This window comes from Pistacia vera, unplaced genomic scaffold, assembly GCF_008641045.1.
Source record: "Pistacia vera cultivar Batoury unplaced genomic scaffold, PisVer_v2 Contig448, whole genome shotgun sequence".
Taxonomy (NCBI): Eukaryota; Viridiplantae; Streptophyta; class Magnoliopsida; order Sapindales; family Anacardiaceae; genus Pistacia; species Pistacia vera.
The window spans coordinates 93,353-109,188 of NW_022196277.1; the positions used below are offsets into that span (position 1 = coordinate 93,353).

The 15,836-nt window shown below is 34.1% G+C and overlaps 1 long non-coding RNA gene and 2 pseudogenes across 7 annotated transcripts; 1 reads left to right on the top strand and 2 right to left on the bottom strand.

Annotated features, from left to right (window-relative positions):
- Nucleotides 1–172: 172 nt before the first annotated feature.
- LOC116144568 lies at nt 173–3,513 on the bottom strand (annotated as a pseudogene).
- Nucleotides 3,514–4,334: 821 nt separating this feature from the next.
- On the bottom strand, nt 4,335–5,428 carry LOC116144570 (annotated as a pseudogene).
- Nucleotides 5,429–12,016: 6,588 nt separating this feature from the next.
- LOC116144575 lies at nt 12,017–15,836 on the top strand. Of its 7 annotated transcripts, XR_004130278.1 has the most exons (7): nt 12,017–12,117; nt 13,721–13,828; nt 14,627–14,702; nt 14,783–14,855; nt 14,955–15,021; nt 15,179–15,248; nt 15,414–15,836. It is a non-coding gene; the product is annotated as an uncharacterized LOC116144575 (long non-coding RNA). The 7 variants fall into 7 exon arrangements; XR_004130280.1 differs by lacking the exon at nt 14,955–15,021; XR_004130276.1 differs by lacking the exon at nt 14,627–14,702.

Sequence of the window (15,836 nt, forward strand, 5' to 3'; positions counted from 1 at the left end):
AAAAATTGTGTTATTTATATTTAAAAATTAATAAAGAGCTTTTTATTTATATGAAAGATGTCTTCAAAATAAGAGTACGCGGTTAATTTAGCACTCATCTAAATAATCAATGTATTAGCAGCAACATAGTCATTATTAATTGAGATTAAATCATAAAATTAATTAATTATTATTAGAATGCACAAAAAGTTATTTCATATTTAGCAGCCCAACTACACCTGTAAGTGGGAGGATCATATCCGTTGGTAGGTGTGAGCCAAATTGCAAAGTTGTTTAAATCTTTGAGAATAGTCATTAGGTTGGCAAGCTTGTCCAGTAAACGAACCGGTGCAACAAAATTCGGATCCTTCAACGAATCACAGGCACTGTAACAACCAACATACGCCCCATTTTGTTTTTAGCCACCAATTCAGCACGACATTACCCAAGTCCTGAATGCAGTCCACGACGGGACATGGTCCGGAACCTCCACTAAAGATCCACCGATTGGTTGAATCCGAATCGGAATATTGAAGCCGTGGTTCAAACTCACTCGTAGGAGACCACTGATTGACTGACCCTAAATTGAGTAAGGTGACGGGATATTTGGGTTGCAGACCTTGGCATACAATTTCGCCGGAACTGCAATCACCTGTCTCGCAAGAAAAGAGATTGGAGGCATTCATGCCGCATTTGGTTCGTGCCCAAATGCTTCCACTCCATGGCTCAGAGAGGGAAAATATTTCCAGGGTGCCTGGTCCATTCTCTGAATTAAAGTCACCCATGGACGGATTCGCACCGAGCCACAGTGTGAATGTGCATTCATTGTTTATATGCAAGATTATATCCGAGTGTCCACTGAAAAAAAAAAGATTGAAATTTGAAATGATACATTGACTTCAAACTCATAATTAGGCTATCGCAATGCAATAAGACATTATAGATACCAGAAACAAGTAGCAAAAGAAGGACAAGTTGGCAAGGAAAACTTTGCCAGACATTGCATTTAGATTCTACGAAGGAAAATTCTGGGTATAAAATGAGCAAATGTGCAGGTTTTCAATGGGCAAGATAGAACTGAAAATGTGATTCTCTCTAGTTAAAGGAAGATTCACCAACAAATCTTTTCCATTAATTAGTAGTAAATTCTAATGACCTAAATCTTGCAATAACTCTTTTATTTGATTTCATCAATCTTGTACATTCACACAAGAATCTCTCACAAAAAAGAATCTCTCTAACTACTTAGCTATTTACAACGAAATGTGGACATGTAGTTGGCACTATAGTAATTAATAAAAATTTTTCACACTATGAGGACGTTTAGATCATATAATATTTATTATAAGAGGATATTATATTAATGGAATAAAAAAATCACCTTGAAGATTACTAGGAATGTTTAAAAAATATGTTTGGTTGGTTCGAATAAATAGATTATATGGTCGATCGTACGCCATTATGGCGACTTTTAGTAGCCTCGATGGCGGTCGACGATGGCTGACGGTGGTGCTAGTCATCCGAAAAATTTAAAAAGCGAGGACAAAAGTGTTTACATGAGTGATTGAGTGTTTTGTAAATGTTAAAAATATAAGATTAACTTGGACCAAATGCTCAACTGTTTAGGGGTGACATAGGAAACAAAATTGTATTACTAGCCCAAGGTATTAAGATTCCCACAATTACCCCCCAAATGTTACTGTTTGTCATACAATATTCGGGAATAATTTTTACAAACCAACCAAATATCGTCATTGCTCAATCTAAAAATATTACCCAATTATCTAATTTATCCATCCAAATATATTTCTTTAGACAACCATAGATGCTACATTATTATATATTATATATATTAAATAATATAATATAATATAATTTAATAGTAATTTAGTATCTAAACTTATATTACAATCAACCAAAAAACATTTAACAAAGTTTTATTTTTCAAACATAACAAATAATTAAAATAAATTTAGCCAAATATAATTAAATAATATTTTATTTCCTAATTCCTTTCATAATCTATTGTAAAAAAAATATAGGAAAATTACATTAAATAACCCTTTTTAGGTCTCAGTTAAAAATAACCCCTTTTTAAAGTATTTCATAACTAGCCCAACCTTAGTTTTTGACATCCCATGATTACCAAATTATCCTCATATATAACCCATTTTTTTCTAACCCATTTCCCAACTCTTTGTCTTCAACCAACACTCCATCCCTCCCTTGCAATTCCATAACCAGTAGTCTGAGAAACTTTTGGTTGATGAATTGGTTTATGGAAGGTTTGTGCTTGGTTCAAGGTTTAGATATTAGATTTTGTGTTTAGGATTTACATATTGGGTTAGATTTAGTGTTTCCGATTTAGATTTTGGTCTGTGTTGTTTGATTGGAGTTTTTTTGTATGAGTTTGTCAGGATTAATGGAGTTTATACGGTGGGAGGAGGTGTTAATGGTGGTGTGTGACTATCGGGTTTTCTTGTAGAAATTGCCCGATAACAAACTATTGGTTTGTATCGGTTGATATCATTCTTATAGGTTCTTAATTCTTATAGGTGGTTTTGATCACTGACAACCTATTATTTGGTGGAATTGCAATTAGCAACAATATCCAATATCAATTGATTTGTGAATTTTTTTTTAATGATTGATATTCAATCGGCCACCTATTTATGGTTTGTTTTGTCTTTAATGATTGATAGCCAACTGATAGGTGGTCATTGATCACTTGGGCTATTGTGTGAACTATCATTTGGTCCCCAAAAATTCACTGATGGATAGAACCACTATAATAATATATATTTTCAACACATTATACCTGCTAAAATCAAGTACTTCGAAAATTAACGGGATTATTGTTAAACCCCTCGAGGTTTGCTTGAAAGCCATAAGGTATTAGTTGTAACTTACACGCCCCGTGGGATGTTTCCCTCTGTAAAGACTAAAGAGGGTGAAAAGGTGAATGCACTAATATTTTGTAATCTCTGCAAGAGTTAACGACTTTTTCTACCAAACAAAAAAAAAACTTGATGACATTTTTCTGTTTCAGACTTTTAAAATTCCATTTTAATACCAAGCACAATTTTGTTAGTCATTTTGTTATGATGAAGGGCAAGATGGTAGGATAGTCAACAAACTTTTGGCCGCCAGACAAGAAGAAAAGAAAAAGGACGACGCATGTTAGCCAGAGATGGTACATGTTAGCAGCATCGCAGCCGGTAGTTTTGCCAATTTCTGGTCAATCCCAACGTTCAAAATCACTTTCAAGACCATCCCACAAAACCCCATCACCTCTTCTACAAAGCTCAAGCCTCCATTTGCCGTCATCACTCACCATTTCCCACGCCACATCCATTCCCACGGCCAACTCTTCAAACCAGATTTCCAGTCATTTCCAGTGTCAAAAACCCCCTGAAACTCACCGCCTCCTCCATCCTCTTCCTGAGCCTCTCTCACCCTTAATCCGTTCACCCTGAGCCTTGTGCACTTACCAATTTCTGAAAATCGCCGCCAAAGTTTTTGCACGATTTCCATCTTTTGGCCTTTTTTCGGCTGATTCAATCACCCAAAATGCCCCCTGCCACCACCGTTTGACTCCCCACCCTCTGCTCTTCAAAACCCACCCCTCCCCTAACCCCCATGCTCATCGTTTGCCGCCCTGTCCAGCTCTCGGTCGTGGACAATCGCGATTTGCGGCGGTTTCATCCGTAAATCATTGGGTTTTTGGTGCTTGATTGGTTGTGTTGGTATTTTGTTTTTTCTGACCACCGTTCTCTCCCATATCACTCCAACCTCGCTGCCCAAAGTCACTCACCGCCTGTTCGAGTTATTGCCGCACCCAGCCCCGCCTGCCAGCATCCAACCTGTGCTTTTCCGGTCGATTCCCCCTCCTCCATATTCACCCTTCTCTAATTGTTCTCTCTATCCTCCTCCTCCTCCTCTACCCAACCTTTTCTCGAAGCCCTCAAGTTTACTCTTCTAAACCAAACCTTAGGCCTAAACCTCAATCTTTCATGATTTCAACAACCAGAAACCTCTCTTCAAAACAGCAGCAACAACCCATCAATCTACTTTCCTCATCTCATCATCTCCTTCTCCTTACTTAGCTAGGTGAGCCTTAGTCATTTTCTACTTTCTTTCGAAGGGGTGGTGTTGTTGATACACAATCGTGCTCTAGGAGATTTAACATGCTTCTTTTTGTTTTTATGGGTTAATTTCTGGTTTCCGCATATTGTAAGGAAGATTTACTACCATCTTGACGTCACCAAAAAGTAATAAAGTATCAACCAAATTTTTTTATTAAAACATTGCACAATAAAAATTTAAAACTACAGTTTTTTCTTCTAATTAGAAACTTAGGGGCAAAACGTGATAACTAATTAGCTCCACCACTACAGGTAAACGTGCTAGACTTATCATCATAAGCATAGCTATAAGCCTGCGGGCACTGATTCTTGAATATTTCAGAATAACTCGTCGGCTTACATTTATCCGGCGAACCAAAATCTCCAGTGCAGCAATATTGCGGTTGATTAAACGCCAAACACGCGCTCTTACAAGCAATAACACTCCCGTCCGAGCCCTGCACCGCCAATTCTGATGGGCAAACCGAGTTCACATTATTCGGACAGCTTGTGGACAGACAGCCGCCGGATCCTCCTTGTGGGGATTGAAAGAGGCAAGTTAAAGCCATCAACGAGACTAATGTCGTAAAAATCTTGTCCTCCGTTTCTGCCAGTGTGAACTCGATGAGTGAAGCGGGTGGGATCCCGCCAGCGCCATTGCAGGCCACTCACCAGAGCCGCAATCTGCAGTGGCGCAAGTGAACTTTCCAGTGGCATCGGAAGCGCAGTTGGTTCGTGCCCAGATGCGGCCTGACCATGGAGGCGGGACGTCTAAGGTTGATGATGCTTTTGAGGCTAACTCAAACCCGGTTGAAGACAACTGTGATTTGCCTGCCCCGTTAAGGTTCCTGGCCAATGGTGAAGGGACAGTTGTTTGTGAATGTGAAGTCGCTGAGTGAGCTCCTGTATTTATCATTCTTAGCGAAGTAAATGTCTTAAAAAATATATTCATACAACTAATCAATAATTTTGAGTAATAATAATAATATATTGACGGATGATAAAACAACGTGATACTTATGTGATATTGTAGATGTTATTTAAAAAATTATAGTTTCGTGTTCATCAAAACGCTGAATATTATACGATTTGATCTAAAATAAATTGATGAATCAATAAAAATTAAAAAAAAAAAAAAAATCTCCGTTAGTTAATGGAATACTATTATATTTATTATATTTTGGCGGATTGATTGGATTTTCACCTTAAATTATTATATACACAACTTAATATTAATTGAAAAAATTCAAAAGAAAAAGTTCGCAATAGCTTACCAGAGAAGAAGAGAATGGCAAGGTAAGGCCGAAGATAGATTGAACCTCCATTGCTGAATATTCTTTTTGTTTATGATTTTCAGTGTTAAAATTAGTGCTGCAATACCAATATTATAGGCATTAAGCAGAGAATAGGGAAATAAATGATAATAAAGGAGTGCACCCAAGTATGTAGCTCAATATTATTTTAACAATTGCAAGATTTTGTTATTATTAAGAATTTTTATAAGATTTTGTACCATTTAAAGAATTCAATCAAGATTTAAATTATAGCTTCCGTAAATAGAGAGAAACATTGATGACTTAGTAATATGTTTCTCAAAATAGTAATACATTCCCTGTTTTTAAATATTATATTCCATTATGGAAAAAACATGTGCGTTTGTTTCTATAAATAGCTAATATATTGTCGTTGAAAGCCAGATCCGACCGTAGATCTAGCCAGATCTGTGGTGAATCTGGTTGAAAAAGTCTAAAGTGCACGACCGACAAATTTACCAGTTTGCGTAATGACACCAGTTTCTGGCGTGGTACGCGTAATCTAGCAATGTGAATAGGTGGGGTGTTTTTGTCAATTCATAAACTTTTTATATTGGGAGTGTTTAGCTAAATTAAAAAATCTATAGATATTTTGTTAATTTTCAAATCTTACTCGTAATAATCACCAACTCAATTTAACAATTAATATTTTTAAAATTACTCAATATAATGAACAAACACACCCTTAACTTATTTTTCTCATTACCATAAGAGGGAATAGGAAACAATAGGAGATTAATGAGCAACGAAGTTTTGTATGTACTAAAAAAATATCTTCTAACCTTTCATTTATTTAAATACTTTTGTAATATAAACTTACATCAAAATGGGAATACACAAAAAAAGGAAAAAAAAAAAAAAAACACGTAAAACTAATTAGTATTATGATAAATTTAATCTTTTAAAAAAGGTGGGGAAATCTGATTAATGGTGTAATTGATGAATAAATTTTCTTAGCGTGTCTTAATCTTAGAAATAAAGTATGATGTATGGAATCCGAATATTTCACTAATGCTATAAGAAATATCTTCTAAAAACCTTTCATTTATTTAAATACTTTTGTAATATAAAGCTTAATAAATGGAATCACAAAAAAAAAGAAAAAAACCGTAAAAACTAATTAGTTATTATATATAATTAAAGATTTTTAAAAGTAAATTGATTTACTGGTGTAATTGATGAATAAATTTTTCTTAGCTTCTTAATCTTAGAATCAAGTATGATGGATTGGAAATCCCACCGAATATTCACTTAATGCTATAATAAAATATCTTCTAACCTTTCATTTATTTAATACTTTTGTATAAAGCTTACATCAAAATGGGAATACACAAAAAAAAGAAAAAAGAAAAACCGTAAAAACTAATTAGTATTATAGAAAATTTAAATCTTTTAAAAAAGTTGGGGAAATCTGATTTATGGTGTAATTGATGAATAATTTTTCTTAGCTGTCTTAATCTTAGAATCAATATGATGGATTGGAAATCCCACCGAATATTTCACTTAATGCTTGAGGCAACATGCTAGAGATAAATCATCAGGGTGACTGATGATAAAAAGTAAAGAAGTTTCATAAACTCTTGAGTTCGAGTCTCCACAAACCAAATAAGGATACACTGAGAGACTTAGCTGGTTGTCAACTTTAGGGCTCGTAAAAAAAAAAAAAAAAAAAAAAAACATAAAAATGCTAGAGATAAATTCCATAACATGGACACTTCAAAGTTGTTCGAATGGACAAAACATGTCAGTAAAACTATTTGGTATAGAACTTTAATATATTTTTTTTTTTTTTTTTTGGAAAAATAGATAAAAAACTCTTCAAGAAAAGCTTCTGACTGAAATTGATTATAATATTTCTAATATATTTTCAAGCTTGAATTAAATTAAAAAAAAAAAAAATTAAAAATAGCCATTTTCTCAAATTCTCATAACTTTAGGTTTTCATAAAATAACTAATTTTGGGGGTTTTTTGGTGATTAGCTAAAATCCTAAAGCTTATACCAACGTAACCAACTTAGTTTAATACCATTTACCCTCATCTTAACCTGCCAAGACTAAGCAAAACCCTAGCCATTGAAACTCTCATTTACAACTCTCACCATAAACACAATATTGAACAAGAAAATCATTATATCCAAGTAACATGATTGTTCCTTACTTTAAATCCTTATATCCTTGCATGTTATCATTTTTATAATTTTAAGTTAAGAATGATTGCGTATTGATATTCTATTTATTTATTATTAATGAGAGTATTGTTGTAAGATTTAGGGGTTAAGAAATAACGTGATGTTTATTATTCACTCCAATCACATGAAATGAATGATTTTGATTTTCTCCTCCAAACACAAATGCCAACTTTAATCGCATACTATCGAAAATATCCCCATATAAAAACCAACTTTTCATCCATTTAAAAAAAAAAAAGAAAAAAAGAAAAAAAAGAAAAAGGTGATTGTGAATTGAGATTCCCTTTTCATGGATATAGCCAAGTAGCTTTGAAAGCACGATTGCACATTATAGAAGAAATTTTAAAAAAACTAGCCGTTTACGTTTAGCAAGAAATTGCAAATTTCCAACTGTACATTTCTCTCAAAATGTATCATCCAACCTGTCTGATTTCAATTTCCTCCTATGATCATGGTTAATTCTAATTTGGTTGAATTAATTTTGAAGCCATTACCATTTTTTTTTCTTACAAGCTAATATCCCTGCAGCCATAAAGCTAAGTTGGGTTGAACCAGATTTACTCAATACTAATCCAACTTTAAAACAAATTAAAACCCATGGATAGAATTTGAGTTGGGCCTAACTTCTCACCCAAAAGACCTTATTGAGTGAGAGGATTGCCCACTCTTATAAACCCCTTGGCTTGAGTGTGTCTAGTCGATATGGGATCTTCAACACTCCCCCTTACGGTCAAGCTCATATGGTCTATTTGCCTATGAATGGAGGTAGTTTGGCAGCCCACCGCTGGTCAATCACTCAGCTCAAATGGGGCTGGCTCTGATACCATGTTAGAATTTGAGTTGGGTCTAACTCATCACCCAAAAGGCCTTATTATAAACCCAAATGTTAGTAAGAGTAAGCAAAGTTCGTCATGTAGAAGTTCAGCTTAACCCACTGCGTTAGTTTGTTACTAAACCTAAGTTAGTTAACTACTGCACTAGTTAGTTACTGTTATGAGCACTATAAAAAGTGCACTTACAGTACAAACAGTAGAAAAAAGATAATACACGAATTTTTCAGATCTCTTTCTCGTTCTCTCTCTCTGTTTTCTTTTTGTTTTCTTCTCTAAACTCTTACAACTCAGTTCATGCATTCATTTTAAGCTTCCATTCCTAATCAAATATATTTAATGGGGGGAGTATATTATCATCTTAATTAATTAAAATTAAAAATAAGATGAAATATATAAATCAATGATTAGTATAGCTTTCAAGACACGGTTTGGTAGATATTCACACAACACGACTGTAAGAAAGAGCTTAGGATTCTTTTTGGTTTTTCACAACTAATAAAGCAAACGTTTACTTGTGCAAAGTCTTCACTCTTCAGCATGTTCTCAGGAATATATTCTTTCTTTAATTAATTTACAAGCTAAATCCCAACACAACCCCAAACAAAAGTCTCCTGTCTTTATGTAGCTGGGCCCTACTTTCTTAGTTTAAACACATTTATCATATTACCAGAGTGACCTTAGGGCCCTTTTTTTTTTTTTTTTTTTTAAATGGTGAAAAATGGATGAAAAGTTGGTTTTTATATGAGGGTATTTTCGATAGTATGCAATTTGGTGGTTATATGGGTATGGAGCTGGTGGTGGGCTGTGTTGGCTCACGTGCCAGCATTGCCCACCTTAGAAAAAGCTCGGCATGACACGAATTTTTTTTGTGTCATGCCAAGGCCCATAATAATGCGAGTCGGCCTTAAAAAAAGGCATGCGCGCTGGCATGACACGATCCACTAAAAAAATTATAAAAAAAATATATATTTTTATATATTATATTTAGTGACATTTTGTATTTGTATTGTTAATAATTATTATAAAATATTTTTATATGTTATATTTTGTATTTGTATTAATGAAAAAATATATATAATTGTAGACGGTAAAAATTTACGGTTACAGAATGAACTGATCATGTGAGGTTGAAGTCATTGACAATCTGCTAAACTTGCACATACAAATAAACAAATATGAAGCTCACGAGAAACACCGATATGGTGTTTGCCGTAGGCAGTCCGCTACCGAAGTTTGATTGGAGATTAGAGCTACGACAAATGTATTAGTAATTAGGAGCAAGAACTTTAGGAGCTAGTAGATGACATTGAATAACATATGCTTAATAAGAGGTTAGACCTCTGTTTATATAATGAACATAGGATCTTCAAATCCTAGTAGAACTCTAAGTTCATAATGGCAGAGTTTTGGTAAATAGGAAAGTCCTGATTTACTTGCCTTTGGAGGTGTAGGAGTCATAATTCATGAAAGATTCAAGATCTTAGATGAATTAGAATGTAGATGAAATAAGAAGTAGATGAATTAGGATATGAATGGAACTCTAGGTTCCTTGGAGTGATCCCAAAGCAATGGGCTTGTGCCCAAGTGGACTAATGGGGAAGCCCAATTTGGATGATCCAACCCATAAGAAGATTGATTGGTGTATTGGGCTGACCCATGCATCTTATAATAGGCCCAATCAGAATTGGGCTATGACATTGGGCCATGTAATAGATGTTTCTTTTTTGGGCCTGATAAGACCCAAGATGACTTGTGACCCGTACAATAATCATTATGAAATATAATAAAACAATGAGACATTGAAATATTAATTGAATTTCAACACCTTTTGTTATTTATAATTATAAATTACAAATACAAACTTAGAAATTAGGATTAAAAATTAATATTAACAATTATATCTATATTAGAAATACAAGTATTCAAATACAATACAGTTATCTCAACTTTGATTCTAGTTTACAAATATTAAAAAATGATAGATAAAAAAAAATATCATACATCTTCATTTTCATTAATTTGTTTGAATATTTGTATGATTTTTTTTTTTTTTTTTTTGGTCAATCATTTACTTTGAATATTTGTAAACTAGAATCAAATTTGAGATGGGTTATATTGTATTTGTATACTTGTATTTCTGATGGAGATCTAATTGTTAATGTTAATTCTTAATCCTAATTTTTAAGATTGTACTTGTAATTTATAATTATAAGTAATAAAAAATGTTGAAATTCAATTAATATTTCAATGTTTCATTATTTTATTATATTTCATAGTGATTATATATATATTTTTTAATTAATACAAATACAAAATGTCACTAAATATAACATATAAAAATATTTTATAATAAATCAAAATTACCATACTTTATAAATAATTTTAAAAAATTTGTAGGCTGACCCACAAAGCACACGAGTCATCCGGCGTGCTAGGCCTATGGCACGACACGTATATAGTGCGTCATGCCGTGGTCTTTTAGATCTGGCAATCCGACACAGCACGACAAGTCAAGAATTTATGCGGGCCTTAGTACCACATGACCTACGGCATGATAGACCTTGAATTTTTAGGCACCATACGGCATGACATGGCTCGGTCCACCCGACTTTAAGTGAAATGAGTATAGGCTTCAAGACTTTGGTTAATTATAAAAGCCCCCAGAAAATTGGTTATCTTATTAGAAACCCTAACTTTTAATCTGAAATTTATTTTTACATATTATATTAAGCATTATTTTAGTTATTAAAAGTAGTAGTATATAATTCAAAATTTTGATTTTTGTTATGATATTTTTTAATAAAATGACGAATAAAAAATCAACTAGAAATTTTCTAAATTTTAATAATGAGGTACTTAAAAATTTGAATGTCAATAAATTTTTGTAAGGCGTAAATAATATTCTAGACAGTAAAATAAAAAAGAAAAAAGAAAAAGAAAAGTGAGGTACTTGTAAAAGAGTTAATCAATTTTTTTTCACCCAAATAATGGTTTAATGACACTTTTTCAACCACAAACTTTTAAAATACCACTTTATTATCTAAATTTATATTTCGGCGGCGAACAGAAAGTAAACTTATTACATGTTGTTGGGGCTTTTGACGAGGGGAAACCATTGAGTCTTTTGATATAGAAGGTTGGATTTTAGTTGTTGGAATTTATCAGAATTTAGCTTGGGAGAGACGGTTGCACAAACTCTAATTGTTAGATTGTCGACGATTGGTGGGGTCGATAGAAGTAGGGTTGGTCAATAGAAGTAGGGTTTTGGTGAGTGATGATAGAAGAAGATAATAGTAGTGATTTAAGATCGCAACGATATCGGAATCGAAAATAGAATATAAATTTAGATAATAAAATAATATTTAAAAAATCGGTGGATAAATAAATGCTACTAAACCATTACGCGGGTGGAAAAAGCTTTACTCATTCAGTCATTTGCAAATCCACAGTAAATTCTTAAATTGGCGAACGAGTGGCTACCAGTCTCGAAAGGTTGACCCTTGACCAACCAGACGGACCAAACTGCCAGTAACAGAGTAAAGTTTAGAGCTCTACAAATAAATACGCACTGCCTTCTATTTAAAGCTCTCTCTCTCTCTTTGAAAAACTTCGCTAGAATTACTATCACAGTCTCCAATCCCAAATCTCTGTCACTCCATTCCTCTCTCTGGCTTTTCGGGTACCATTCTCTTAACTCTCCCTCTTTTATTTTTTAAGTTCGTATTTTCATAGAATTACATGAATTTGTCCATCTACTTTGATTTGTTGATAATAGATGAAGCAAAACTACCAGCATATATATGAGATTATTATATCACTTGATGCTTGTCGCTTAAGAGAAACAAACAAGTTGTGGTGTTATTGGGAAACAGAGTAACTGAATTTTCTTTTTGAGATATGAGTATGCTTTTGTAGCTAATTTGGAAACTGGAAATGTCTTTTAAGGGAAACAAACAACCTGTGGTGGAGAGTGTTTTTATTTTTATTTTTATTGTCGATTAGATGTAAAGGATTTATATGAATATTAGTTCGGTAGTTGGTTCTGCTGGTCCCTTTTTGCAAGAGTTGAAACATAATTTTGATTAAGAATTTGAATCAAGAATGGATGAATCTGGTATCTTCAAAATGTTTTATTTTTTCTCTACAGAACAAAAGAAGTAAAAACACATCTGGTAATTGTACTCGAAAGAGTCTTTGAAGAAATAGGAAAAGAGTTTTCTTCTGTTTTTGAATCTTGGCTTTCAGAAACAAAAAAAGATACAAGATACCTACTAGGGTTAGCCAGATGGTCTGGCCTACCCGAAAAATCGTGAGGTTCAGCGGAAGCTCAAGTTTTTGTATTCGGGTTTTGATAGATACCCATCTAACAACTCAAACAATTGGGTTGGGCAGTGGGCTTTTTATGGGTCTGGGTAGAACTCTCTTTGGAAAACCGGCTTGCCAAGTGAGGGTGCCCAAGCCCCTTTACAACCCACATGCGCACCTTTTTCCTTTCCAATGTGGGATCCTAACATTCCCCCGCGCTTTGAGACCCAACATGCACGTTGGCCCACTCTGGACGGCTTCGCTCTGGATGGCCTATTCTCCCAGGTTGCCCCTTCCTAGGTAGCCCTTTCCGGAACATGGGTTTGAGCGGGGTTTGGCTTTAATACCATTTGATAGATACCCATCTAACAACTCAAACAATTGGGCTGGGCAGTGGGCCTTTTGTGGGTCTGGGTAGAACTTTCTTTGGAAAACCGACTTGTCAAAGGAGGGTGCCCAAGCCCCTTTATAACCCACATGCCCACCTTTTTCCCTTCTAATGTGGGATCCTAACAGATTTGCAAAGCATGTACAAGTGATATCTGGATTATTAGTATGAATTTTTAGCAGATGGTGATATCTTTGTTGTCTTCTTTCACACACACACACACACACACACACACACAAAAAAAAAAAAAAAAAGTTAAAATATTTTTAAATTTAATAACGAGCTTAACCAATTGTGTTTTCAGATCATTTGTTTCATATATATTAAAGAATTTTTTCTTTCATCGGTTTTTGGATTTTAAAAACAGAAAACAGTTTTGAAAATGATACCAATTACACCCTAAATTTTGTGGGAGCTCAAGAGCAGAATCTTATACATATTTGCTCACGAGCAGAATCTTGTATATATATTTTTTCTGAGTATGTTTGAGTTGTAGTCTATGCAACATGTTTCATTTGAAGAAATTTTCATCTGCAAGCTTAGTGCAACATAAACCCTCAAGGTGTTGAGCAGCTTGAAAAAAATGCAGTTATAGTTTCACCTTCTGGTGGTGGATCTGGGAGGCAGCAGTTGCAGTGGTCTTCTGATCTTCATGACTGTTTTGTGGATGCTATTATGCAACTTGTTTGACCAGAGAGTGAGTATTTCTATTTAAAATTGTGATCATCTAGCTTTTTATTTATTTATTTGATTATAATAAGAGGTGGCACATGAGAAATGTATTTTTCTCTAGTCAATAAATATTTGTATGCTAATTAAGGTATTATGAAGAATTTGGTGTCTAGGCCTATGATAATTTAAAAGATTTGTTCTTTGTATAGCACTTGACTTTAATATATATCTACAACATTATACTAGACTCATTGCACGCCTTGTTGGGCTGTTTCTGGCTACTGTCTCTGATCTCTGAAATTTGCTTAGAACTGTTTTATTTATTGATTTGTAGTGTGAATGTTGGCTGAAGTAACTCCTTTATGCATGTGTAAACCTCTCTCCGGTTGTAAACATACAAGTCCCTTTTTTCAATTCTTTTTAGTTGTTAGGAGCAAAAAAAAACTCAATATTCAATATGGCTTATATTTGGGTTGAATTTGTTATCCAAAAACTCATAAGTATTTTGTGAAGTTCATGGCAGTTCATTAAAACTATATATCCAAACCATCTCGTTTGGCTTGTACTAGATTCTTAGCTTCAACGCTAACATAATTTCAGCTATGAGGAATTTTTATGGAGATTTTCAAATGTATAAAGAGTTAGTTTACATCAGGAGTGAAGGATGGATGTTCTATTTGGATTTGATGTCTATTACTTCTTAATGTGAATGAGGCTGTTCAAAATTATAAAGGTCATTGAAAGGTTTTCACTTTTGTAAAATTGATAATTTCTATTTGGCTCAATTTTGTTGACAACGATTAACCTTTTCCAATATAACTAGGAGCAACACCTAAAGGAGTTTTAAAAGTGATGGGTGTACCTGGACTGACCATTTTCATATGAATAGCCATTTACAGGTGCTATCATCTGGATGCAACTAGACTCTTAAGTACAAAAATGTGCAACTACTGATGTTGATGTATCTGATTTCTGATAGGATTGCAATTTCTCTTCATTTTTGTTGTAAAAGTATCATCTTGCAAAGTTGTCGCCAGAATCTCCTGCTAAAGGTAAAGTACCCCTTTTTGTTTTACATAGTTACTTATTTCACTGGTTTTTTGTCACTTTTTATTTGACTTTTTTTTACATTCAAACTTTTAATTTTGAAGTTGGAGGGAATTGTTTCTTAAACTGTACATTCTAAGGAGAAGAAAGTCTCCGGAGAGAGCCTGTCTGGTGTGGATTCTTCTCCGTGTTTACCTTTGTTCTCTTCCAGAAACATTGCATCTTCTTAAATTCGTTGGCCCATGGCTCTCACTTATGTTCTCATTTCTGAAGGAAAAGTTTAGATCTGATGCTAAGTGTAACATTTTGGAAACCGTGTCTTCTTCAGGAGACCGCAAGTTAATGAAGCATTGAGGATACAAATGGAGGTTCAAAAACGTCTTCACGAGCAGCTCGAGGTTCGGTTTCATGCTTCTTTTTTTAGGTTGAATTGGGGAATCAATTTCCAAGTTATTGAAAGAAAGAACATAAACAGGGTTAAATATAGAATTGGATTTCTTCTGGACATTTTGCTTGCCTTCATGTAAATGAAACCGTAATAAATTTTGGTTCACTTGTATCAGGTGCAAAAACAGTTGCAAATAAGAATAGAAGCTCAGGGGAAATACTTGGAGAAGATCATAGAGGAGCAGCAGAAACTTGGAGGTGCACTAAAAGCCCCTAAAGCTGTACCGTCAGCAGATGACAAGGGAAATTCATTACTGTCAGAGCGTCTTCCTGATGGCCCGGCAGAGTCCTCTTCCTGAAAGATAGGGATGATAATTGCACCCACTTCCTGGTTTCAAAAATTTGTTTCTTGAAAGCATGATTTCGGTGATTAGATTTAAGTTAATATGGTTCTGATGCGAGATCCAGTGTGTCGTCAAAAATAGGACTCCCAAATTCTGTGTGGGCTTGTTATGTTTGTCATTGTAGGTAAAAATGCTTTACTTTGTGTAAATTGTGAACTAACCCATTGCATTCACGATAAAATACACATTTGTTTT